The 26697-nt window shown below is 33.8% G+C and overlaps 1 non-coding gene across 1 annotated transcript; it reads right to left on the bottom strand.

Moving 5' to 3' along the window:
• Window positions 1–10401: 10401 nt before the first annotated feature.
• LOC122312110 lies at window positions 10402–10508 on the bottom strand. Its single transcript, XR_006243023.1, has one exon. It is a non-coding gene; the product is annotated as a small nucleolar RNA R71 (small nucleolar RNA).
• Window positions 10509–26697: the final 16189 nt, after the last annotated feature.

Below are 26697 nucleotides of genomic sequence, written 5' to 3' on the forward strand. Positions count from 1 at the left end.
ATTGGCTCCCACTCTCCATTAGACAACAACAACTTCTGCACAAAATCTAAAACCAAACTTGGTCTCAAATCTTGCTCTTCTACCTAAAACCCTCTCACTAACGCATCCTGCACATTTTTTCCCAGAAATTCCCATCAACTTTCCTCTCAATTTCTTTGCATCTGACTCTGTCTCTCTCTCTCTCTCTCTCTCTCTCTCTCTCTCTCTCTCTCTCTCTCTCTCTCTCTCTCTCTCTCTCTCTCTCTCTCTCTCTCTCGCTTCAGTTAATTATTCACTTTGCTGTCCTGTTGTAAGAAATCAAGTTTGGTTTAGGAGCGATGGAGAGAGCGAACAAAATAAGTCCTGATCGTTGACCTATGCTCTGTGTATTCCTCTCACTTCGCTAACTTTGATCATTCACCTCAATTATTCACTTCGTTGACCTCTATATCCCTTAAGTTTGATAAACCCACAACCCTTCCCACACCTTCACCAAGAACCATAACCCTGCCCCGGCCCCTTTGTCTACCGAGTCTTCCAAATGTAGCTTTAGGAGTAGTATTATCTCTACCCTTAATGATCGCAGGGGATGCTACAACACCAAGATTTGGGACCGTTTGATTCCACACAGAGAGAGAGAGAGAGAGAGAGAGAGAGAGAGAGAGAGAGAGAGAGAGAGAGAGAGAGAGAGAGAGAGAGAGAGAGAGAGAGAGAGAGATGTTGGAGCTATTATCGCCTTGAGCATCAAAAAGAGGAAACAAAAAAGAACAAAAAATAAAGCCAACCATCTCTACCAAGCAAAATTGTAAAGGGTCTTGCTCTTCTTTTCTTTTCTAACCGTTTCTTATCTACCAAACAAAAACTGAAATAGAGAGTGATCGAATATGCATATAACCGAGCATATTTGCACTTTCTTACATTTGTATTGCTTTCATCTATGGTGAGAAACGAGAAGAATGGTCTTCAGCATTTGAAGAAGAAGTTCCGTGAAGAAGAAAAGGGTAGAGATCACGGGAGAAAAGGTTTGGAGTCTTGGAGCCTGGAGTCTAGGGTTTGAGAGAACTAAAGGGTACCTGGGTAAGAGCAATTTATATGTCGGTCGGTGTAAGACGAGAAATCCAAACCCATCATTTATCGGGTTGGTAAACCGATTGTTTAGTAACCCGGCATTTGCCGGTTCGGGTTGGATCAGATCTCATGGGTCACTCGGTTTGACGGGTTATTTGCACAAGCCTAATAATAGTCTTGTGTTACAAATACTCAATACTGAAACTAAAACAAAATACATCTCAACTCCTTAAGCCTTGGTCATGTCATTCGTCTAATTAGCATTCTGTTATTCAGCATACCCAAAGTTCTCCTCACCTAGGTTAGGCGCACAAAAAAAAAAAAAAAAAGTCGAATACTCAGCATGAACTACATTATGTAGTAAACATAATCACAGTCTATATTTTTAGTTAAGCATTAATTATCTCAATCAACATTAACATCATTTCATACATAACATTAAACCATAAAGAAAAGCATAAATTTATGAACCTAATATTCTTAATGATCATTAAACCCTATTCTCCAAACCCTACTACCCAAAAGTCGAAACGCCGATTGGGTTCATCACTCGGCCATTGGCCACAAATCGAATTACACTTGGCTCACTAACTCACCCAACATGTGCATGATTAAGAACCTTAACCCATAGTTTATCATCATGGTCCTACTTTAATTCATGTCTACTTAAGTTGCACCAACCTGCATAGATGTGAACTCATTTTTCTACATTTTCAAGCATTCTTACCCAAACACTCTTACACTAGGATCATGTTCATGGCCTCACCTAACTTTTGAATCATCAAGAACACACAAATCGAGTCCTCACATACCTCTAGTCATGACATGCCCAACCTCTTCATGGTTCTTCTTTCCACCCTCGACTTTTGTATCCCACCAAAACTTTACACTCGATCGCCTACTCAAGGACATACTCATAGGGTTAAGCACACTCACAGTGCTCGGAAGGGCTCGACCCAATGCACCTACACGTGCAGTTTCACTCTAACTCTCAACCTAGGAACTAACACGCACCACACAAGGTTGCACCTCCTAAATTACTAGGTTAGGAGTCTAAATACAATAGAGAGAGGGAAATAGTGTCAAATACTTAGAGGATGATGAGGTTGGGTCTGCCACACGAGACAGTTGCCAAAGTTTGCAAGTGGTTGAGTCATTGAGGATCACACCAACACAAGGGGACCACAAGATGTAACAAAGGACTTTTCAACTTAGAGTGAATCATCCATCCAATTCCTATATTCACAGGGAGCCCAACAAAGAGAGAAGAGAATGAACTGGGAGTTGGCGCCTGCTTGCTTGCTTACTTACCAAGCCATCCTGGCAAGCTCTTCCAGTTGATCAATCTCATACCACAAAGCCAAGCCCTGAGGATCGGATTTTGTATTGAAATTTCCACTTAGAGAGTCCCTCCAAATCAGAGAGTCTGTGCAATTATCTACTTAAAAAGATATGATAGCTCTGATATGGGGTTCCAAGTTCATGGAGATCAACTCCACAAAGTCACTCAACTTCCAATTTTCATCTTCATCAATGTAATTAAAGAGCCAAGCATTAAGACTAGCAAGTGGAATTTGCTGGGTTGCTATGTCCACCAATGGGCCTGTGCCAGGTAAGCATGAAATGTGTAGCAATCATGTAAAGGCAAGAAAGACTAGTGTGGAAGGTAAGAAAGAAGAGCTAAAGAGCTTGGTAGTTCGGTTGAAGGTGAAAGTGAGTAACGAGCATAAGGCAAGCAACAGTTGAGAACAAGACCTATATGGATGCCATGGAATTCTCATCATCTAGGCCACTCTTGTCTAGTTCCAGTAGGTAAGGTATTACTATAGTTACACCAAGGTAAGGAAGCCACCTATGTTGCCCTCTTGATCTAACCTATTAACATAAAGAAAGAAGGTAACTTAAGTAATTAACAAAATTATTAAGAAAACACTATGCATGTATATATAGAAGCATGTCATGTAATATTATATTTTTTTTTAGTTTAATATATAAATTAAGATATACATTCTGCTTATCACCACTGCTTTATATCTTTTTGCAACATGAAGGGATCATCGGTGGTGATTAGATTCAAGACTTCTACATCTGTCTTTAATTTCTACGAAGAAATGACTATTCAGTGAGATTAGAAACCTTTACTTCACCCCTTTACTTCACCTCTTTATTACTACAAAGGAAGAATAAACGGTTAAAATACAATTCAATCGGTATAAAAGAATCTGGAGATTAGAAAGGAAGTATGTGCATCGATCATACGGCATCAAGAAGTGTGTATTAAGAAGTCATCTTTATAGCAGTGTTAAAATGTGATGAGATGTACTGCAAAAGTGTGAATGGAATTACGAAGCTTTGAATGTATTCATTCACTAATCTAAAAACTCATTACAAACTTTTTCCTTATCTATAGGGATAATTACACTTTGCCCCCTCGAACTTTCACTCAATTCACAATGTGCCTCCGAAACTACTAATTGCATCAAAGTGGACCCTCAAACTTTCAAAACTTCCCAATCCCCCCTTTCCATCTACCAGCAGCTTTAAATCTAATAGAAATTCACTGCAAAGATATAATTTTTATCTAATTTATTATCATTGATCATATAAAATATAAAATAATATATGCTATTAATTAATAATAAATCATTAATAATTAACCATATATAAAATTAATTTATACTTAAGTTGCAAGTAAGTATGAATAATTTATATACATAATGAAATTATTTTATATTCATTAACCATATATAAATTAATTAAAAAATTATTTAATGGTTTATTATTTATTATTAATTGATAGCATATATTATTTTATATTTTATATGGTCAACGATAATAAATTAGATGCAAATTACATCTTTGCAGTGAATGTTTTGCACATGAGTAGCACGTGCAGTGAATTTCCATTAGATTTAACGCTTCTGGTAGATAGAATGGGGGGACATGGGAAGTTTTGAAAGTTCGAGGGTCCACTTTGATTCAATTAGTAGTTTTGGAGGCACATTGTGAATTGAGTGAAAGTTCAAAAGGGTAAAGTGTAATTAACCCTTATCTATATTACTTCTAATACATCTTGGAGCCTCTGCTATCCAACACTACAACAAAAAATATTTTTTGGGACGAAAATTTTCGTCCCAAAATATATAGATTTCGTCCCGAAAGATTTTTTGGGACGAAAAAATTTCGTCCCAAGGTCGTCCCAACATCACTGTCCCAGAAGATATATTGGGACGAAAATTACAATTTCGTCCCAAAATATATCTTTTGGAACGATTTTGAAATTGACCGTTCGATACCGTTCGAACGATGACTTTTTTTGTCACGGTTAAAATTCGTTCCAGAATGGCGTTCGAATGCTTCTCAGTTACCGTTCGAACGTTAATGTATCTTTTGAACGGTTATCAAGATACGTTCAAACGATCAATAGAATTACGTTCGAACGTTAAAGGAACAGTTCGAACGGTGCTGATCAACGTTCGAACGGTGCTGATCAACGTTCGAACGCTATGGTAATGACCTGCGTTTGAATGTTTTTTTGAGCATCTGGTATCGTTCGAACGGTTTGGTCATTAATGTTTGAACGGTACATTATCGTTTGAACGCCCTACCCATTAATGTTCGAACGTGACACGGTCGTTCGAACGGATATTATTTTTATTAAAATCAATAATTATAAAAAAAAATTAAATAGACATCCATAATATTTGAAAAACATAAATTAGGAACTGTTTAATTACTCACAAAAGTTTTATAATAAGTGCGAAGAAATAAATAACCATGATATTAGCATTGTTCATACATAATTAGATAATGTCATAAGCTAGACGTAAAAAACCATCAGTTGGTTGGAGGCCTGTACTGTTGCATTTGGAATTGCATATCTCTCCTGAACTCTGCTTGTTCTTCTTCATGTTTTTTGAGGCGCATTTCCATGTCTCCTTGTCTCGCCAATTGAGCCTCTAACTCTTGTTGTTTTGCAACCAATTCTTCAATAGAACATGTATCAAACAAACAATGCAAGATATGTTAATTAAGTATTTATATTATTAAATAATTAGATAGTTGTTTTATATCTTTCAAAATATTTTATTAATTATAACTATTTGTATTTTAATTAACATTTTAGTTAATAATTATAACTATTTGTATTGTAATTAACATTCTAGTTAATAATTATAACTATTTGTATTGTAATTAACATTCATTTTATTAATTATAATTCGGAATTTATATTTTAATTCAAATTCATTTGATCACTTTTAACTTTTAAGTATTTAAGTATTATTAAATCTAGATTATTTGTATTTTATTTAAAATTCATTTTATTAATTCAAAGATTAAGTATTTTTGTGTTATTAAAACAAAACTATTTGTATTAACCTATAGTTGAATAATTCAACTATTAAATATTTAAGTATTATTAAATTTTAGATGATTTGTAATTGAATTCATTCTCATTTGATTACTTTAATCTTTTAAGTATTTAAGTATTATTAAATGTAGATTATAAATAATTAATTTTTATTTCAATTCCTGCATTTAAAGTATTAATTATTTTAATACTGACCAACATAACGTTCAAACGGTGCTAGTCACCGTTCGATCTAAGGACATACGTTCGAACGGCAAACGAGTACCGTTCGAACGGATTAATTCCAGATTACAGTCGTCTTCAACCTCCGAAAACCTCAACATTTACAGTCCAAATTACATCAAAAGACAGCAAACTATATGACGAACTCATTATAGCAAACGAAAACACTTATATAAAATCTAAAATGAGAATATATTTAAGGAGAATACCTGATTTGGAGAGATAAACCGGAAAATCCACCCGTACCCAATGCCCAAAACTTAAATACTCTTCACCAAACGGTAAAAACAACCTCTTAATCCGAAAATATAAGAGATTGATAGAAGTTAGTAATATTTGAGGGCTGGATTGAAGAATAATGGCGTTGGTTGGAAGAAAATGAGCGTGAGAGAGATTGGAAGTCGACTGGAACGAGTGCGAGATTGTGAGGTTCTGTCGTGTAAATGTAGAACATTGACGTTCGAACGGTTATTTAATGAACGTTCGAACGTCAAATAGATTAGCGGGAAAATTTTCCCCCTCTAATTTTCACGTTCGAACGTGAAAATTACCGTTCGAACGTGAAAATTACCGTTCGAACGTTTTCTTATACGTTTGAACGGTTATTTTAAACCGTTCAAACGTCAAATTAAAATGTTGCTTATTGTATTTTTTTTACACTATACCTTTAAATATAATAACTTGTAAATATACTATAGTTTAGAGATAGAGTAATATAACTATATAATATATAATCAAACATATATTATATAGTTTAGTAACATATATAGTATAAAATATCATATTACATCTAGTATTATAGTCAAGTACATATATTAACCTATTATATATAACATATATATGGTATCATAGCATAGGGTTATATGTATCACATGCATATATATATAGTGTTTATTATATTATATTATTATTATAATATTATTTAATAATAGGATATCTACTATTATATATAGTGTCATCTATACTACTAGCAATTAGAGTGTATTATAATGATACAAAAACTAAAATTGAGTATATATAGTGTCATTTATAGTGCTAGAATAGAGAGTGTCATCTAATTAGCCTATAACTGCAATATAATATGAAAAATATATTAAACAAGTCATGTAATACATATACTATTATATATATATATATATTAGTTAATATCACATATAATATATATGTTATATAAATACATGAACATAGTTTCATGTATATAGTAGTCTATATTATATTAATTATACTATATAATATAACTTATACTATATACTATATACTATATAATATTCAATAGTATAATATATTTTAATTAAATATAATATAATATATACTATATATATAAAAAATTATAAATATAATATATAGTGTTTAATAATATATAAGCGCATTAAATATATTGCATTTAATATATTTAACAGTTAAAATATATTATAATTGAATTAATTATTATATTTAATATAATTAATACCGAATATTACATTTAAATAACATTTATTATCATGAATTTGGATTAATTAGGGAAGGGTATTAATTTTCAGTTAATACGTTCGAACGGTATTAACTTACCGTTCGAACGGTACCACGTTCGAACGCTTCAAATAACGTTTGAACGGTGAATATGTATCATTCGAACGTTTATAATTTACCGTTCGAACGGTTTGTCAATTTCCCTCCAAAATAATTTTGCCTATCGCGCCAATATTACGTTTAAACGGTAACAATTGAACGTTCGAATGGTTAATCATTAACGGTCGAACGGTTAACTTATTTGGGACAAAAAATTTCGTCCCTAAGAATAGCGTTCGAACGCGTTCGAACGGTCTGGCATTCCGTCGTTATTTTGGAACGAAATTCAAATTTCGTTCCAAAATCTCACTTTTTGGGACGATTTCCAATTCGTCCCAAAGCAATTTCGTCCCAAAAAATGATTTTTGTTGTAGTGCAAGCTAATTCAGATTACATAAATAAAGCTTCTTTAGCTAAGACGTGCTGCCTCATTTGCTTTCCTATACACAAATTTGACTATCCATCCCTCCCTTGCCTTCAACATGTTCTTAGCATCTTCAATAACACTAGCATAGATAGAATAATCTTCTTTCCCTTCATTGATTGCTTTCACTATAACTTGAGCATCACCTTTGAATAGAACTTTGCTGAAATTGAGATCTCTGTAGACTTCCATAGCTTTTCATAAAGCATTACTCTCGGCTACTACTGGATGTGTCACATATCTTTTTTGTTCTCCAACAACAACCAAGACTTCCCCTTCCTCATCTCTAATGACCACCGCAAGTCCCACCTTTCTTTCTTGTTGATCAACAGCTGCATCCCAATTGGCTTTAACATAATTCTCTCTTGGTCTTTTCCATTTCAATTCCCTTCTTTCTTCACTTGTACCTGAACTCTACCTTGCATTCTGCTGAACCAGATGGAAAACTTATATTTTATCTCTAGTGATAAAGTGTTAAAATTGCATGATTAAGCTGTTTAAGTGAATTAATTGTGTAACTAAAAAGTAGTTAAGCACTTAATTATGCAATTAATTAATCAATTGATAAATTCTGATAATTTACACTTGAAAAGATTTATAATGTAGCTGTTAGGTCACACCAGAATTTATATCTTAATTTTATTCCTTTCATTATGAACACTAAATTTGAATTGATGTAGGGCTTTTTTGGAAATGCAAGGAATGCAGGGCACAGACAAAGGGCCGGAAGTTGATGGGGGTTTGGGCTTGACTTGGTCGAGGGGTTCAGACAGGAGCTAGGGACACTCTCATTTATTTATTTTTTATTTTTTTTTCTTTTCTTTGTCTGGTAGAGACGTAGACCTGGGCAGCTTGAATATATATTATTTTTTAGTTTTTTACGTTGGTGGCCGGCATTAGATAGAGACCTTAGGGGCGACTAGCTAGTTTTCCTTGCTTTACTTTTTTTTTTTTTTTTTTTTTTTTTTTTTTACGTTTTTCATTTAAGACTGCGTAGGGAGTAGCTCTGGCGCTCTCTCATTTGAAGTTTTCAATTTTTTTTTCCTTCTTTCCCCATAGTTTTCGTTTAGACGGTATCTTTATTTTTATTCGGTCGAGTCTCTTTATTTTTATTTTTTTTCGTTTGTGGCGTGAAGCTCTCTCTTATGTTGGATCTCTTTTCTTTTTATTTTTCCAGTTTTCATTCCAGTGGCTGGGCTTTCGGTTCCAGACCTTAGGGGTGACTGGTGTTCATTCTCTTGGTTTTATAGTTTTATCTTTTTTCGTTCACAGTTTTATTTCTTTCCCTCTTGGCTCTTAGTTTATTTTTTTCTGCAGTTTTTCATTTAGATGTTTTCCGTACTTATTTTCTTTAAATCATTTTGATTATCGTTCAACTTGTTATTTTTATTCTTTTACATTGATTTTCATATAGCAACTTGAAATGTTAGGCTAGATTTAGAGTATTTTGCTATTTTGCTAATAATTTTTGAGTATTTTGCTAATTTAGAAATAATAGGCTAGATTTTTAGCTTGGGATTCAATGAGTAACTCATAACTGTTTTGGGTTGGATTTTCTTCAAGGTTATGGAATTTTGAATGATTAACTTGATAGATTGTATTTCATTTTTCCTATGGGACGGATTAAAATTCTATGTTCTTGAACTTGATTAGTCGTAGACATAAAGACACGATTGATGCTTGAACTTGTAACAAGATTTTGATGGCTTCCTTTCACTTTTACACTTGCTATAAAATTTGTCAAGCACCTTGATTATATTGAAAAGTGTGCTTATTATTTTATTAACCGACCATGACTTCTAGGAATGGGAGCATGGTTGAGAAAAGATGAAATTAGAGAAAAATTCAACTTCGAATTAGAAATGGGCGAAAATTATATGCCAAGTGTTTGTTTTATTGTTCCTTACAAGTTTAATTCAACTTCTATACATTTTCCTTAAATCTCTTGGTTCTTGATAATTTTAGAAACATAGATTCATATTTATTTTCATCTTTCATAGTCGATACATATTTTACAATAAAAATGTCACAAATGTTTTGATAACCCTTTGTCCCTATGGAATACGATCCTGGACTTATCCTTGATACAACTTGACACTTCTATACTTGGAAGCACATTCGAGACTGAGTCAAGTTTTTAGCGCCGTTGTCGGGGACAACTGGTGCTTATCAGAGCATTTGTGGAGTTGTGAACCTCTTCATAGCCTGGGGGACATCTGATCTTTTTCCCTTTTCTCTGTTTATTTTATATTTTTCTTTATTTTCTGTTTTTGTTTGTATGACTAGTTGGACTAGGGATCAAACTTCTCGATTATTTAGGACAAAATTACTATCATCTTTTAACTATACATCTCTTTCTCTTGAATCATTTTCTGACACTCATAGCACCATGGCTGAACATGAGAATCATGATAGAGAAATGGTGAATCGAAACAGGAAACTTAGAGATTATTTGCAACCTATCAGAACTAGTATACCCTCATGCATAATTCAACCTTTGAATGCAAACAATTTTAATTTCAAACCTGGAATGATTCCATTAATTCCACATTTTCATGGCATGGAATCTGAGAACCCTTCTTTGCATATCAAAGAGTTTGAAGATGTTTGTTTTACATTCATGGACTGGACTTGCACTAAGGAGGTTATTAGACTAAAATTGTTCCCATTTTCCTTGAAAGATAAAGCTAAAATATGGTTGAATTCATTAAGACCTAGAACCATAGGCACTTGGCAAGAAATGCAAACAGGATTTTTGAAAAAATTATTTCCAATACATAGGACAAATGTTTTGAAAAGACAGATCATGAATTTTTCTCAAAAGGATTCTGAAACTTTTTATCAATGTTGGGAAAGGTTCAAAGATCTATTAGATTCATGCCCACACCATGGGTTTTTTTTTTTTTTTTTTTTTTGAAACTGAAAATTCATTAATCATCAAGAATCAATACAATCTTTATCACTCAAAACAAAAGACATGATCTCCCTTGGTCCCTCTTCCATCCAGATAACTTTTGAATTTAAATACTTAGCATATTGTGCAGCAGCATGAGCTGCTTGATTTCCTCCTCTCTTGACAAACATGACCCTCCAAGTAACCTGTCTTGCGAGTAGGAACTGGATATCTTCAAGCAACTGTCCCTTCCATGAGCAATCTACACATTACTGTTGATATTGTCAATTACCTGCTTTGCATCACCCTCAAAAATTACATTAGAGATCCTCAACTCATGACACAATTGCATGGCCCGAATAAGTGCATAACATTCTGCATGAAAAGCAGAAGGTACATGTGCCTTAGGAGCAGATAACACCAGCTCTGCATCACCCCTATGGTCTCTCAACACCCCACCAATTCCCATAGTTCCACAGCTGGTTCCCATAACACCCTACCTCGAGCTTGCAATTGAATTGCTGTCTCATAACTTTGCTGCTTCTGCATTTGCCCCACCTGCTTGAAAACTTCAAGATCGTCTATAGCAGTTTTGTAAAGGATAGATGGACTTTGGAATTTTTGATCAAAAACCCACCTATTCCTTCTTTTCCACAGCTGATACAGCACTGCTGCAATATGTTCCAACTGGTCATCATCTAATCTTATGGGCAGATCCCTCCATAGGACAGCAAAATCATCATATAGTGTATGCCACTTCCTCACAGGACTCGAGACTTCACCCCAAACAAAAGTTGCAGCAAGACAAGACCAGAGAACATGCAGGACAGTCTCTACCTCTTTGGTACAAACTGGACAAAACCCCTCCCTCACAATCTTTTTCTTTGCTAGTGTGCCCTTCGTAGGTAAGATATCACTAAGGGCCCACACCATGGTTATGAACATTGGGGTGTGATTAGTTTTTTTTTATGAAAGGTTGACACCTAAAATGCGCCAATTTGTACAAACCATGTGTAATGGAGAATTTTTTGACAAAGAGCCTGAGGAGGCATTTGAATATTTTGATTATCTTGCTGAAAATGCCCAATCTTGGGACACAACTGATGTGCATGATAGGTCTAGGCAAGTTGATTCTAGTCATGGGAAATATACTTTAAAGGAAGATGATGATTTGCGCACTAAAGTAACCTTGCTGTCTAGAAAAATGGAAGCCATGGAATTGAAGAAAGTAAATCAAGTGCATATATGTTGTCCCTAAATTTTCTGAGAAGTGTGGCATATGTGAGGATCATGGGCGTTCAACTAATGAATGTCCCACGATCCCTGCTTTCAAAGAAGTATTGTTGGACCAATCTAATGCTGTAAACATGATACATAAACCATATTCTAGTCCTTACTTTAATTCTTATAATCTAGGATGGAGGAGCCACTCAAATTTCAGTTGGAGGCCGGGTGACCAGCATATAGCTTCAGCAATCTTGGCTCCGGGGCCCTCTCAACTCGCAATTCAAGCACCTCCAATGCAGAAGAAGGGACTTGAAGATACGGTTTAGCAGCTGAGTGTGACATTTGAACAGTTCATGCAAGGTCAAGCAACACTCAACAACAAGAATTCATTAGCAATTAATGACATAAGGAGTTCCCTCACAAGGCTGACTACATCTTTAAATACCCAAGAGAAGGGTAAATTTCCCGCACAGTCACAACCAAATCCACAAGGGCAACCTCATCAAGTGCAAGTAGTATGTGAGGATCCTAACTTAAAGTCAGTCAAAGTGGTGAATACTTTAAGAAGCGGTAAGGTGATAGACATTCCAGCACATGAGCCATACAATTCTGGTAAGGTTTCTAACCTTTCTAATAAAGATGGAGAGCATGTGTCTGATGAGCATGAGAAAACTGATTGTCCTATACCTGCTCCTTTTCCTTAGCAATTAGTTCCATTGCATAAAGATAAGCATCTCGCTGAAATTCTTGAGGTTTTTTGGCAAGTTAGGATTAACATCGCCTTGTTAGATGCTATTCAGCAAATTCCTGCATATGCAAAATTTTTAAAGGATTTATGCACTGTGAAAAGAAGATTAAATGTGCATAAAAAAGCTTTCCTCACTGAGCAGGTTAGTGCTATCATTCAGAGTAATACACCACTTAAATACAAGGATCCTGGAGCACCTACAATTGCTTGTGTGATAGGAAATTCAAAAATTGGTCACACTTTGTTGGATCTTGGTTCAAGTGTCAATTTATTGCCTTACACTGTGTATGAACAACTTGGTTTAGGTGAAATCCACACCTATCATTTTGCAACTTGCTGATAGATCTATAAAAATGCCTAGGGGTATAGTTGATGATGTTTTGGTTCAAGTTGATAAATTTTACTATCTTGTGGATTTTGTGGTACTTGATATGAACTTGTCGACTCCATCTATTTTCCAAACTCTTGTAATTCTTGGTAAACCATTTCTTGCTATATCTAATGCATTAATCAATTGTAGAATGCATTAATCAATTGAGTTTTGGAAACATGACATTGGAGCTGAATATTTTTAATACTTTGCAGGCAACCTTAGGATTTAGAAAAAGTTCGGGAAGTTAATTTGCTAGAAAATATCATTGATGAGGATTTTCACTTAAATCTTCCTTCTACTGATTTACAATTGTCATTAGAAAGTGTTATAAGTGATGTAAATATACTTGATGATACTTCTAATGTTTCTTTTGCAGGAACTGGGCATGGGGTGCTTTGGCAACCAATGTTTGAAGAGTCGCCACCTTGGGTAGCACCCATAAAGCCATCTTCAGATGACAACCACCATCTGAGGTTAAATCATTTTTTTTATGATGACCTTTACTTGTTTAAATATTATTCTGAGCAAATTTTTCGAAGATGTATACCCAACAAACACATCCAAAGTAAGATTTTTGATCCTGGTAAGTTAAGGTCTAGGTGGAGTGTGCCTTATTTGGTTAAAACAATTTTCCCTCATGGTGCTATTGAGGTTGTCAATCCTCAAAATGGAAATGCTTTTAAGGTTACTGGTCAAAGGCTCAAGCATTTTATTTCTAATTTTGCACCTAAAGAATCTACTTTGCATTTGCTTGATCGCAATTGATGGTTCTTGATCTATCCATTTCTTTTCATTATTTTCTTTTGTTCTTCAGTTTTTATTTTTAATTTGGCTGCATTCCTTTCAAAGCTGCCCAGGTAATTCCTGTTCCTTTTGCCTTCAAATTTTTCTTTTCCTATTTGGTTCTCCTTATAGCTGTCTTGCTCCTTCACTGCTCTCTTTGTGTAAATTCTTTCGTTTCTCTTGCATCATTGAGGACAATACTACAATTTAGTGGGGGTCTGGAAGAGAATTTATTTTTCTATTTCCATGCCTTACACTTATGTTGGTCCACCTTGGGGGAGTGCTGGTATTGAGTTCAAAGCAGATTAAATTCCCTATTCTTGAATTTTACATGCTAGAAAGTGAATTGAAAAAATGATTTGTTGAGATCATGGAACATGTAGAATGTAGTGCAAATATGAGTATATGTCAAAAGAGGAACTTATCCATTTTATTTAGTTGTTAAACCAAGGGAAAGATGTTAAAAGTTTTGCTAAAACACACACAACACATGCTTGGAATGCCTAGAAAGACTACTTTGGGTAATTGTTTGTTGATTTACACTTCGGTTGTTTGGGACTCTAATGAACCATATCCTAATGGCTTAGAAAGAAATCAGAAATGAATTAAATGAGAAAATGAACAAGCCAGGGATCAAAAACTTGACTCGGTCTCGAATGTGATTTCAAATGTAGAAGTGTCAAGTTGTAGAAGTGAATTATAGTTTATCTCTAGCTAATCTTAACACTTGACTTGGGCTTTGAAAATCCCATCAAATATAAATTCATTCTTTCTCAACCAGACTTCTCATTACCATGATTATATCTTATATTTCCTCTCTACTTACCTTCACCAACAGTTTCTCCCATAGAACTAACAAATCGATTTCATATGAACTCCATTTCTGTACCACATTTATTGATTCAGACCATACATTTGCTGTTGCTGGGCAGAACGATAGTACATGCATTGCTGTCTCATCTTCACACTTACAAATTGGACACTTTGCATTCTCTATTATTTTTCTCAAAAACAAATTATTTCTTGTAGCTAATAGCTCCTTTGCAGCTCTCCATATAAATTTTTTTACTTTCCCTAGTATGTTTAAGCCCCACATACTCTTCTATATGTTCTTCCCTTCTTTTCCATCTGAGCATTCTCCGTTGACTGCCTCTTTCCTACTCATTTCCAACTAGTAAGCACTACTGACAGTAAAAAGCACTTACCTACTGTTATTAGCAAAGATGTGAGACTTTTCGTGTTGAAGTAATGTACAAAGTTATCTTTATCCAAGTGTTATCGCATTAATTTATTAAAGCCATAAATACTCTGTTTTCTCAGTTTCTTATCACATGGGCACGACTTAGGTAGATTTACAAACTACATGGAACATTCTTACATTGTTAATTACATCTTAATTATAAGATTTTATTGAAAACTCATCTCTCAAAAGTTTGACAAAAGATTATGGTCTGATTTAGATAGTGAATTAAGATAATCAATCACCCATCTTTATTACTACAAAAGAAGAATATACCAGTTAAAATACAATTCAGTCGGCATAAAAGAATCCACGACTTCAACTTGCCTTAATAATTAATATTACTTTTAATTATTCGTGGAGTGACGTATTATTAATGATGGTAAAATTATTATTTGTTGTTTAAAATAATTATAAAAAGGCCTAAATCATAAATTAAGAATGACAATATATGATACGACTCGTGTACCTAACACGAACGCGACACGAAATTAGTGGCTTTGAGTTTGATGTTAACGAGTTTGGATCAAAACGGATTGACCCATTAAGACAAGTAGCCACAATATTTTAAGAAAAAACAATAAGACTACCTACTAAAAAAACATCAATATTTTTTAGATTTTAACACATAATAAAACTAGTATTTAAACTCAACAATAAAAAATATAGGCATAGGTATAGAATTACAATCACGAAAATAAAAATATAAGTACATTGAGAAATACCAATACTACAACCCAACAATAATAAAATTGTAATCTGAAATAAGATTTAATTGGGTTATTGTGGATTGATTTTAGGTTAAGCAGGCTAGTCCGTTATTGACCCTTTTGTTAATTGTGTCTTGATTGGTCAACTCATTTTGATCCAAACCAATTTATATCAAACTCAAACCCGACAAATTCATGCAATATGTATTGTCAGCTGAACTATTTGACAAGTTCATGCAATATGTATCAAGATTAAGGGCTAGTTTAGGAATATAAGTGTTCTTAGCTACTCTCAAATTGTATTCTCATAACTACTTTCTTTCTCAAATATCATTCAAATACAAACAATTTTAATTTCAAAATTTTAACAATTTCATCTAATCATTATTTAATCAATACAACTTTCTTAAACTCTTAAAGAAAATACAAAACACAATACAACTTTTTGAAATTTCAAAATAAAAATTATATTCAAACAAATTTTTAATTTTATAATATTTTTATTCAACTTTTTCTCTCTCATTTTTCTGAAACCTAATAAAATATCTTAACTTAAACTATTTCACTATTATTCATAGATATTTTAAACTATTTTAAGATATCTTAAGATATTCTAAGTATCTAATCGAGCCATAAAGGTAGGTCATGTATTCAACTAAACCGATGCTTGTCACTACAACAAATTTGATCTTTTGGGAATGAAAAAAAAATTGGGATGAATTTTTCGTCCCAAAAGGTCACTTTTAGGGACAAAATATTTCTAGAAACTCCCAGTAGTGTGATTATTATTCAAACAAGACACTTGATGTTATAGAAGAATTTGGGATGAAAATATATCGTCTCAAAACATTCTCATACAACATAGACCTGAGGAAGCATACAGTGAATTTCAACATTGATCAGGCTAGATTCATATTGCGACTAGCTAGAGGCCATCTGACCAATCTGCCCTATATTACTTGTTCCAAATTAGAGATGAGTAACTTGTTTGGGAGTAGTCTGCCATTTGCGTTGAAGACCTCTAGACTACTTCTGTCTACAAGAGCATCAGCAATCACAAATCGACTAGATAAATATCATCACCTAGGCCAAAAGCTTCGGCACCTCCATACTCGACAATAGTCAAAGCCTATTGATGCCACGAGTGTTCCACACTCAAGGAGACATACTACTATCACCAAAGTAGCTACACCTATAGATGAGATCCCTGATATTATGTGCACCAAGATCCAGATAGCATTTACTGATATTGTGCGCATAAAGGTATGTGCTGCTATTGCTGATATTCTGCCCATAGATATCTGTGCTGCAATTCCTGAATTGCGGATGATCCTTGTTGGTGATATTGAGAGGAGCATGATGCCTCTCATAAATAGGTGGAAGATGTTTTGAAGGAAATAGAGCTAATTGTTAGGACTCTAGCCATGGACTAAATTAATTACTAGACATTAACTTTTATTTTCTGACATGTTATATATTTTAATATAGTTTTTTTTTTATCTACTTAATGGTTTTAGACAGCAGGCATCATGTAAAAACATTTACACATGATATGTTTTTATATTAATGAAACTAAAACGCTATAAGTTCGAATGGACACTGAGAGTTAGAACAATGTGTTTTTGTTCGAACAACACTGTCTACATTCAAACAAAAGTTTTTTGCTTCCAGCAACGTTCAATACTGCACTCTAAAACTATATACATTTTCCCTGCCAAAATGTCCATTCGAAATAAAATTATACGTTGGAATATAAATTTATGTTAGTTCAAATAGGGAACCATCAGTTTGAATAGTAGAATGAGAAAATCAACACCAACATCCTAAAGAATATCGTGTTGTCAACCTGCCTGATGGCCTTGCTGCCATGATGAGGAGGAGTTGTATCCTCAACCATCAACCAACGTACCCCCTCGTCGAAAAGCTCATCCTTTAGGACAATTTGCTCTATGAACTCCTTGATTCCATCCTCTTGTTGAACCACTTGCAATGCAGGATATGCACCAAGTTCACAAGGGATGTGAAAAACCTTAGCTATATTGTCAGGTAAGAATGTAATACTCACCCCCCATATAGTGAAGGTGAATGCCTAATATGGCACTCATCTCGCTGACTCTCTTACAGAACTTGTAGACCAGGTCAGGATAGGCAACCCCTGATTGGTCACAGATGGGACCCCATCCCCTATTGGTGAATATAGACTCCAAGGTCCTACATTGAAGTCACTAACCTTAATGGCAATCTCGATAAGTATCGGGTTGGGAGACCATTTTAGTGTAATCAACGATGCTCCCTCTAATGACCTAGCACATTTTGATCCAGAAGTAGACATGATGTATAAAATCTATGGATTAAAACACTGAACATTAAGATCAATAATATATAGTCAAAGTGTTCTGATACATTGGTATTCTAACTAGATTTTGTATTGTGAGTTGCGTTTGAACTATTTGAGACCTTGTTTGAACACCAAAACAGTATGTAAACAATGAAGGTATATGGTCAATACTTTTTCGGGTTGATGTTCAAACGAATGTAGGCTTCATTCGAACAACAAGCATATTGGAAATGTTGAACAAGGATTTGGGTTGATGTTTGAACTAACATAAGTAATGTTCTAACACCTACCCATATGTAAACTTACTACTTAGTCAAACGCTCAATCAGATTGATGCTAGAACAAACATATTTTTCATTCGAACAACAAGGAAATTGTGAGAAAATGGAAATGTTAGCGTATTCAGATTGGTGTTTGAACTAACATAAACAATGTTCAAACATCAAACCATTTGTAAATTTGAACAAACAAAATACAAGAAAATAGAAATGTCTGCATATTCAAATTGGTGTTTGAACTAACACAAATAATGTTTGAACATCGACCTATATGTAAACATACTATTAAGTTGAACACTTAACCTAGTAGATGTTCGAACGAATATGTTCTTTGTTCAAACAACAAGCAGATTACGAGATAATATTCAGATTGGTGTTTGAATTAACATAAACAATGTTTGAACACCAACCCGTATATAAACTTACCATTAAATTGAACACTTATATGGGTTTTTGTTTGAACTAATGTATATTCGTTCAAATAGCAAGTAGCATTTGAACAAAAGTTACTTTTGAACTTGTATTTGGAACATAATTATTAGCCATAGTGGGGAATGACGTGGTCTGAACCAACATATTGTTGAAATGGACATAGCTTACGATCAAACATTAATTTTACAGTGGTCGAATGAAGCAACTTGTTGTTCCAACAAGAGCAAATAGTGTTTGCCAACTTGAACGTTTAGAGGAGACGTTCGAATGCAAAACTCAAAAAGACATCAATGGCTAAGTCAACTCATTCCCATATGAGGATGAGAAATAGGTGAGAGAAGTTTGATTGATGTGTGTGCGGGTGGAAGGTTTTGTGTATTTATTCAAACTGGTTTTCGTTCTAATGGGTAATGGATTCTTCGAACAATACCTCATTTCATGTAATTCAAACGTGATCTCTGGAGTTCCTCTCTTGCACATGTTGTCCTAGATGATGATCTTGAAGAATATCTCGCTTTCATTGTTATTTCACTACATAGTCTCTCAGACCTTGACAAGTGAGGTAATAAAGAAAGTTACACTTTTCATCGAGATAATTCTCCATTCATTCTCTGCAAAATTGGAATCTTGTATAAATTTATTATTTTCTGTCTTACAACTTTACAAGATGGCTAATAAAAAGTTTATATCGACTTCCTATCTTGCAGAAGTTCAAACGGAGAATTATCTAGAAGGAATGTGTGGCTTTCTTTGTTACTTCACTACACAGTTTCTGGTACTCAAAAAATGCATTAATAATGAGTGGATGGTATCTAAAGTTTGAGAAGTGATGAATGTTTGGACCGATTGTTAAATCACTTGGGTGGAAATAGAAACATCGTTTAAGAATAAGTAAAATCCTATCGAACGGAACACAACTTCTTTGCACCAATACTGAGGAGCCGGTATACAAGGTAGTGCATTATTTCATTTTATTAATTCCATTCATTTTTTTATTAGTTATACCATCAATCTAATTTTACTTCTTATATAGGAGTTTTATTAACAAAATAAGTAGGTATAGTTTGAAGATCCACCATGGAGATTCTATTACAAATTCAGCACGACGAAATGCTTCAAGCAATGTAAATGATGATGTTCCAACATTTTATGCCCCTAGTTCCATTTCAAATTTTTGTAATTTTTTTAATATTTCGTACCATGACCCAAACTTAGAATTTGATTATAGTCTCATAATAATTTGATAAACAATTGTTGGATTATGTATCATGTTTGAATTTCACTTTATTTACTATTGTTGAAACAGAACCTCCTTCCTTCAAACTTCTATGACATTTTATGTTCAGAATGACCTAATCACTATTCGAACAGATAGCGTTAACATAGGATGTTTGAACATTTACGATATTTGTTCAAACTACAAGGCATAATCACATTCAAACTCTTTTTTATTCAAATGAACCCACTTCTATTTGAATGTAAATATTTGACCAAAATAAAGTTCGAACCAAAACAAAAATTTTTTGAACAACATAGGGTTCAATATTCAAACAAGTCAAATCAATCTTCGAACGCTCATCCGAATGGGTATAGCAAAGCCTTTGAATGTAAATTGACATCGTAAGAAAGAATGGAATGATATCTTTGAAAATCAAGGATGGGGAGACATGGCCTTGTTGTGAAAATAGTACGGTGTTTACAACAAGGGTTACATAGATATTGAGGCACCGTGACTACTTGATCCACACGAATTGATGTGAAGTACCAATTCATGAGAAGGACAAATTGGTTACTTGTGTTCGGGTAAGAGTACAAAAACTCCATAATTTCAAATTAGGACTTGCATATATCATGCCTCATTTAAATGTTAATTAGTACAGAAGTTTGTGTACTAAAATTTGATATGGTATTTCAATAGGCTTACTTCGCACTAGAGTAGTCAAAAAAGAATCATTGCTCAATGTTGATGAAGACACTTTGGAAGAGATTCAACTTAATTCGGTATGATCTTCATAAAACCTACATATAGTATGAGACTCATTAAGAAGCACTCATGAATTGTCCGGAAATGGTAAAACCAGCTAGTTAGGAGAAGTTATGTGTGAGATGGTTTAGCAATGGCTTCAAGGTAAGGAGAGATTGTCGGAGTTATCTAATATTGGGGTTTCAAAGAAGTACATTATTTTGGCATTGCTACGTAATGTTGTGTTGAATAGAATGATTGAATTTATATGATAAGCTCATGTACTGGGTTCTGTATTATGAATTGCAGATGATATCTAGTCAAAATAAATGTAATAGGCAAAAGCAACGAAATAGCCACACTGCTGGAAAAACTTCATTTGTGCCGTTAATGGAAATGAGGGTAATCCATTAAAGAGTATGCTAGCAGATGACCCTGTTGTTCTTAACACCATACATCTGACATTTGGGTTGCTTTTTCTGTTTTGTAGTTGTGGTATAATTTTGAGCCAAGTTTAGTTGATTTCTTTAAAGATGTGACGTGGTCAAAGAAAAAAGAAAAATTTGTTACTCCCATGACTGAAGAGCATTATGATAGTTGGAAAATTTTCTAGTAAGAAATGAAGCAATTTCATTCTATTTTATTTATATTTCTAATCATGTTGGGGATTGGTTGCATAGAACTTGATGGTTGCAAAATTAAACCAGCTAGAACCTAAGAATTTCACTAAGGAAGCTGTAGCAGAAATTTTTAGAGAGGTCTTGGGCCACATGCCAAGATATGTAAGGGGTTAGGAGAGATGGTTATGCCTGAGTCATGTAGAGATAATATTGAAGAAATGATTACTGAATTAGCAACAGCTACAGAAAGGCATGAGTAAGATGCCCAGTATCACAAGAACGAACCGAAAGAATTAAGGGGAAATGTAAGGGTACTCTTGGAGAAACAGGCGGAGTATGATAAGTTTATGAGTACATACTTCTTCAAAAGGTAGTCCCAAGGTGAGTCTCATAGGTAGGTTGATCATGGAGCTGCAAAGCTGCTGTTTTGGCGAAATAATAATAAATTTTGCTATTTTAGGTTTGGTTCTGACCTAAGTTGCACATATGCTTATTCCATATAAGAAATAACATTTGTTTTGTCTACCAAGTGTTCTGGGGCAGTCAAGAGTTTTTTTTTGAATGGTCTTTTGGAGCTACTATATATACATTTGTGATGGCATGTGTGCATGGTGTTGCAATTGGAAGTAAAAAAAAAAATGAAGATCGGATTTGAGTTAGCTCGATATAGCTAAACATCTTGCCACTACTTTCACCATGTTAGATACAAAGCATTATATTTGTAATTGTTAGGGAATAAATATTAACACATGTTAGATAAACTTATTGTTATTGCATAGACTAAACTCCAAAGAATTGGATAATACTGTGGAAGTTTTTTTCTTATTTGTTTCCAATAAAATCTTTCAGCCAAGCTAAGTAGATATTGTTATATGATTGAGTAAGTGATGTGAAACTAATTTCATATAATCAAATCTTCATTGATGATATTGAGCATACATATAGCTGAGCTAGCATGAATATTGAACTGCTTTCACACACATACCATTATTGGAAATCTATTAAATTGGTCCAAAGAAGATTAGTTATCAAATCTATATTCTCGCAATAATTTTTTTGTTTTTCAGGTCTGTACATGATTTTATTAACTTAAATTACTTGGTTGTGCTTTCATGTGCTGTAGTAGTGGAAGTTATTAACTTAGTTGTTTTATGTGCTATTCCTTTAGTTGCTGTAAGTTTATTAATGGAAGTCAATAGGAATTTTGCATCTTGAGTTTAATGATATTACTTGGAAATTTTGATGTAGAAGAAGCGTTAATGATGATTAATTGTTCAATATGATTGCTAAACTTTCTGATATATACCTATGTTGATCTGAAACTTTATATCATTCCCAAGTCAAAAGTTGATGGACAAAGTAATGATTTTGGCTACTGTGCGACATTTGAAAGTATGGAAACAAATAACAACTTTGGTTGGGATATTCATGTTTAGATTGACAAATTGGTTGGTTTGATTAACTTAATTACATTTGTGATGTTGTGATTTGTGGAGAAAAGTGCCAATAATAGCTAGTCATGTTGTCATTTGTGTTTTGCACCAAGTTTACATGAGTAGCACCAGACCCAAAGGCTTCCATAAATTGTCAAGGTATATCAATTAAATGAACCAAAACTAAATATCTTGCGAATGTTACTATGTAGCATCAACCTTGAGGCTGGCAAAGAAAGATATGTGCACATGGGGGGATTAGATTAAGGTATGATGCATTTAACAATATTTTCTGCTCTAGGGTGTAGATTGGTTTATGTCATAAAATGTACATGGTTTTACTTTTATTGGTAAAAGTAATGTTTGGGATTAGTGGTATATATACGTATGGTTTCATAATAATATAAGTTCATATCATAGATGAATTAAATAAAGATTGGTGGATCTTCATTAAGAAACTTATATTAGTTATGTTATTGTGCCTATATCAACATGCATTTAAGAATGCAAAGGAAAATGTGGAATTATAAAGATACTGGGGATTTTACATAAAGAAGCTGGGTGGGCTAGTGGACATGTACAACAATGAGAAGATGGTAGATATGGACTTCATATGGATTATGAGTAGCATGTGGTTAGAAAGAATTATAAGCATGGTATATACATATATATGTATTGTGGCTACTTGGAAAATACTTTTCTATACTTAGAATAATGGGTTGTGTCTTGATGACATTTTAATGAATGAATCATGTTACCATGCTTTCATTATTATTTGTCAATGTCATGATTAATGTATGCACAGGAAGACAAGGATTCGCAAAAATATTATTTATTGGTTTAGGTAGATGAATGGAACTTTTAGAAATTCAATTGGAATTGTTTTAGAAAAGGTCAAAATCTAAATGATATTACATGTATTTAAAGCAAATCTACGTCAATAATCGCATAATTACGAGCAAAAAAAAAAAAATTCAGACCAACTTTATTTTCGGCGTTTCAAACTGCCGGAAGATATTTATGTCTAAAGCACAAATAATTGTCACCTCTGTTTTCAATTTGCGGCGATCAATAACTGTTGCCAATTATTTTTTCTAGCTGTTTATATCAGCACAAAATAATTATCCTAGGCAATTTATGGCTTACCTAAAGCCTTATTTACGACATCTTTTAGGTATAATTGCCACCAACGTTAGTGCTGGCACTAGTTTAGCGATGAGAAGAATTTGTCACGAAAAAGTGTCAAGTGGAGAAAAATAACCGTTGCAAATTGTATTTTCTGTCTGTTTAGATCACTAGTACTAGTTTTGCAGCGCGAAGACTTTGCCGCAACAAAGTACTAGTCGCGATCAATAACTATCATAAGTTGGAACTCCCGACTGTTTTGATCGCCACAACAAGATTATCCTAGGCGATTTACAGCAATCCTAATGCCTTATTGGAGACATCCTAAATCAATGGTCAGGAAGACATAAGGCCTTTTGGGCCTAACTTAGTATTAGGTTTTACCCAGGGCCCATTTATGATAAGACAAGCCTTTCAAGCCCCATCTTTGTGGATCTTGAGGCCTCTCATCATCTAGAACCAAGGCCTCTTATCAACTCACACCAAAAAGTCCATGAACCATGCAACTCCCACTCATGACCTTTTAAGCCCAACAAGGCCCAAAGCCTTGTCTTGCATTTTTCACACTTTTATTTGAAACTCACATACATCATACGATTGGTTTCCCTCAAGCCCAAATACTACACCCCTTAGGACTCCCAATTGTTCATAATCAAGCTTCTAACTTGAGTTAAGGACATTAATCAACTTGCTTATGATTAGTGATTTTTAAACCATGTTTTGAGCTTAATTTTTCATCATAATCTATTTAGCCATTTTGATCTAAAATTTTATTTTTTTTATTATTAGTTGCATCAATCTTAAATCATACTTGAACCGTAAATAAATCTCCACACATGTCATTAAGGGTAATGACATGTCAAAACCCTAAAAACCACACCAATCATCACACATGTGTGCCTTGTGTGCAATGGACTGAGTAGCCCCGAACCAAAAAAATTTGTGACTTATTCTCAAGGTTATTATTGTATTTTAGCACCTCAAAATACCCTTCTCAATGAAGACTTAGTGGTGGACAAAATTGGTTTCAATAACCAAACCAAAAACCTAAAAACCAAATGCACCTAAACACTAGTTCGATGGAAACTGAATGCCTTGCATTTTTGTTTGATTTTCTGCTCTCAAATGACCCACACCCTCCTGCCACCTCCATCACCACCCAACCCCGAAGAGACCCTCAAATTCATTATAGGTAATTGACCAATATGTTTCCCACAAAAATTACACAAAACCAATGGCATCAAACCACCCCCACTTGGCAACACCATCCCTTCACCTCTTCCCTTTGAGCTGCCTCTTCAACATCACTTGGCAGTCAATCTCCCACCTTACATGAACTAGAAAAGCCTTCCAATAGTGATTCATGACCTACATAAAATAGGCATGAAGAGAGGACAAAAGGTTGAGTCAAGAAAATAATGCAAAATGTACAAGGATTTCAAGCATGAACTTGATGGCTACTATGCTTGATGTCATAAACCATTTTTCTTTTTTTCCCTTCCAATGATGCACCATGGCAGCACCTATACCCTTTCCTTGCATGGCAGTACCTGAAAATGAAGAAAATAATTTGATTTGGATCACTATTCACCTGCACAAGGTGATGCAACAAAGCTGGAAATTCAAGACCTTCACCACCACCTACTTCACCCAAGCACCATGGACTAAGGCCAGCATCCCCTCCCCCATAGCTTCTTATAAATACCTCCCTTAGCCCCATATTTCCTCTACACCTCATCTCCAAACTTCCTCTTGAGCATTGAGAGTCTTCTTCCTTCAAAAAGTCATGAGTGAATCCGAGAGGTGTGTTCTTGAGTGTTGTTTGGAGTTTTTAAGAGTTCTTGTGTTGGGAGCTTTAGAGGGCCACAAAAATTGTAAGTTTTCTTGCCCTAGATCTTAGTTTACATGTAAAGTCTTGCTTTTAAGTGTTTAAGTGAATTTTGGTTGATTTTAGAGAAGGTTACCATGCTTAATTCAAAACTATTCACAAAATATCTTAATACTATTCACATATTTTTCATTCATCTCATCTGTGTAACTAAACAAGTCCTAAGTGTGCAAACGAGTGCTTAGAATATCTCATAATTCTGTAGATAGTAATAAAATGGTTTATGAATAATAGTGAAATGGTTTGAGTTAATATATTTTATTAGGTTTTGGAAATCAATGATTCTTATATAATATTATTTTTGTATTGAAATTTGAAAAATATATATTCTTTATGTTTGTTTGAAATTTTAGAAAAGTTATATTAGATTTTGTGTATAGATAATGATTTGATAATGATTTCATTTATTGTTTAAGTGATTTTGAGAAAGGATAATGATTTCATTTATTCTCAAAATCACTTAAACAATAAATGAAATCATTATCAAACAATGCCTTAGAGTTATGGACTATGGTTATGTCAAGGTAACGAAACCATCTCAATTGCACTCTTGTAACCTGTTAACATAGAGGAAAAAGTAAATCAATTAATAAAAAAATTATTAAAAAAAAACACTATGTGTGTATAAAAGCATGTTATGTAATATTATCCTTTTTGGGCGTTTAATATAATAATTAAGATATAAATTTCGCTTATCTCCAGCACTTAATATATTTTTGCAGAACGAAGGCATCAAACGATTAGATTCAAGACTTCTACCTCTCTTTTTAATTTCTACAAAGATATCACTCTTCCGTAAATTTAGAAACCATTAATTCACCCATTTTTGTTACTACAAAAGAAGAATACACGAGTTAAAATACAATTCAATCGGCATAAAAAGAGTCCATTTTTGTTGGCATGGTATGTCTGTAGCCAAACATATATCCAACTTAAGAGGATTAATCTAAGTATAATTTATTCCTTTGTCAAACTTTTGAGAGATGAGTTTTCAGCAAAATCATATAACTAATATATAATTAAATACGTACGT

The sequence above is a fragment of the Carya illinoinensis genome, chromosome 5 (genome assembly GCF_018687715.1).
Source record: "Carya illinoinensis cultivar Pawnee chromosome 5, C.illinoinensisPawnee_v1, whole genome shotgun sequence".
Lineage (NCBI taxonomy): Eukaryota > Viridiplantae > Streptophyta > Magnoliopsida > Fagales > Juglandaceae > Carya > Carya illinoinensis.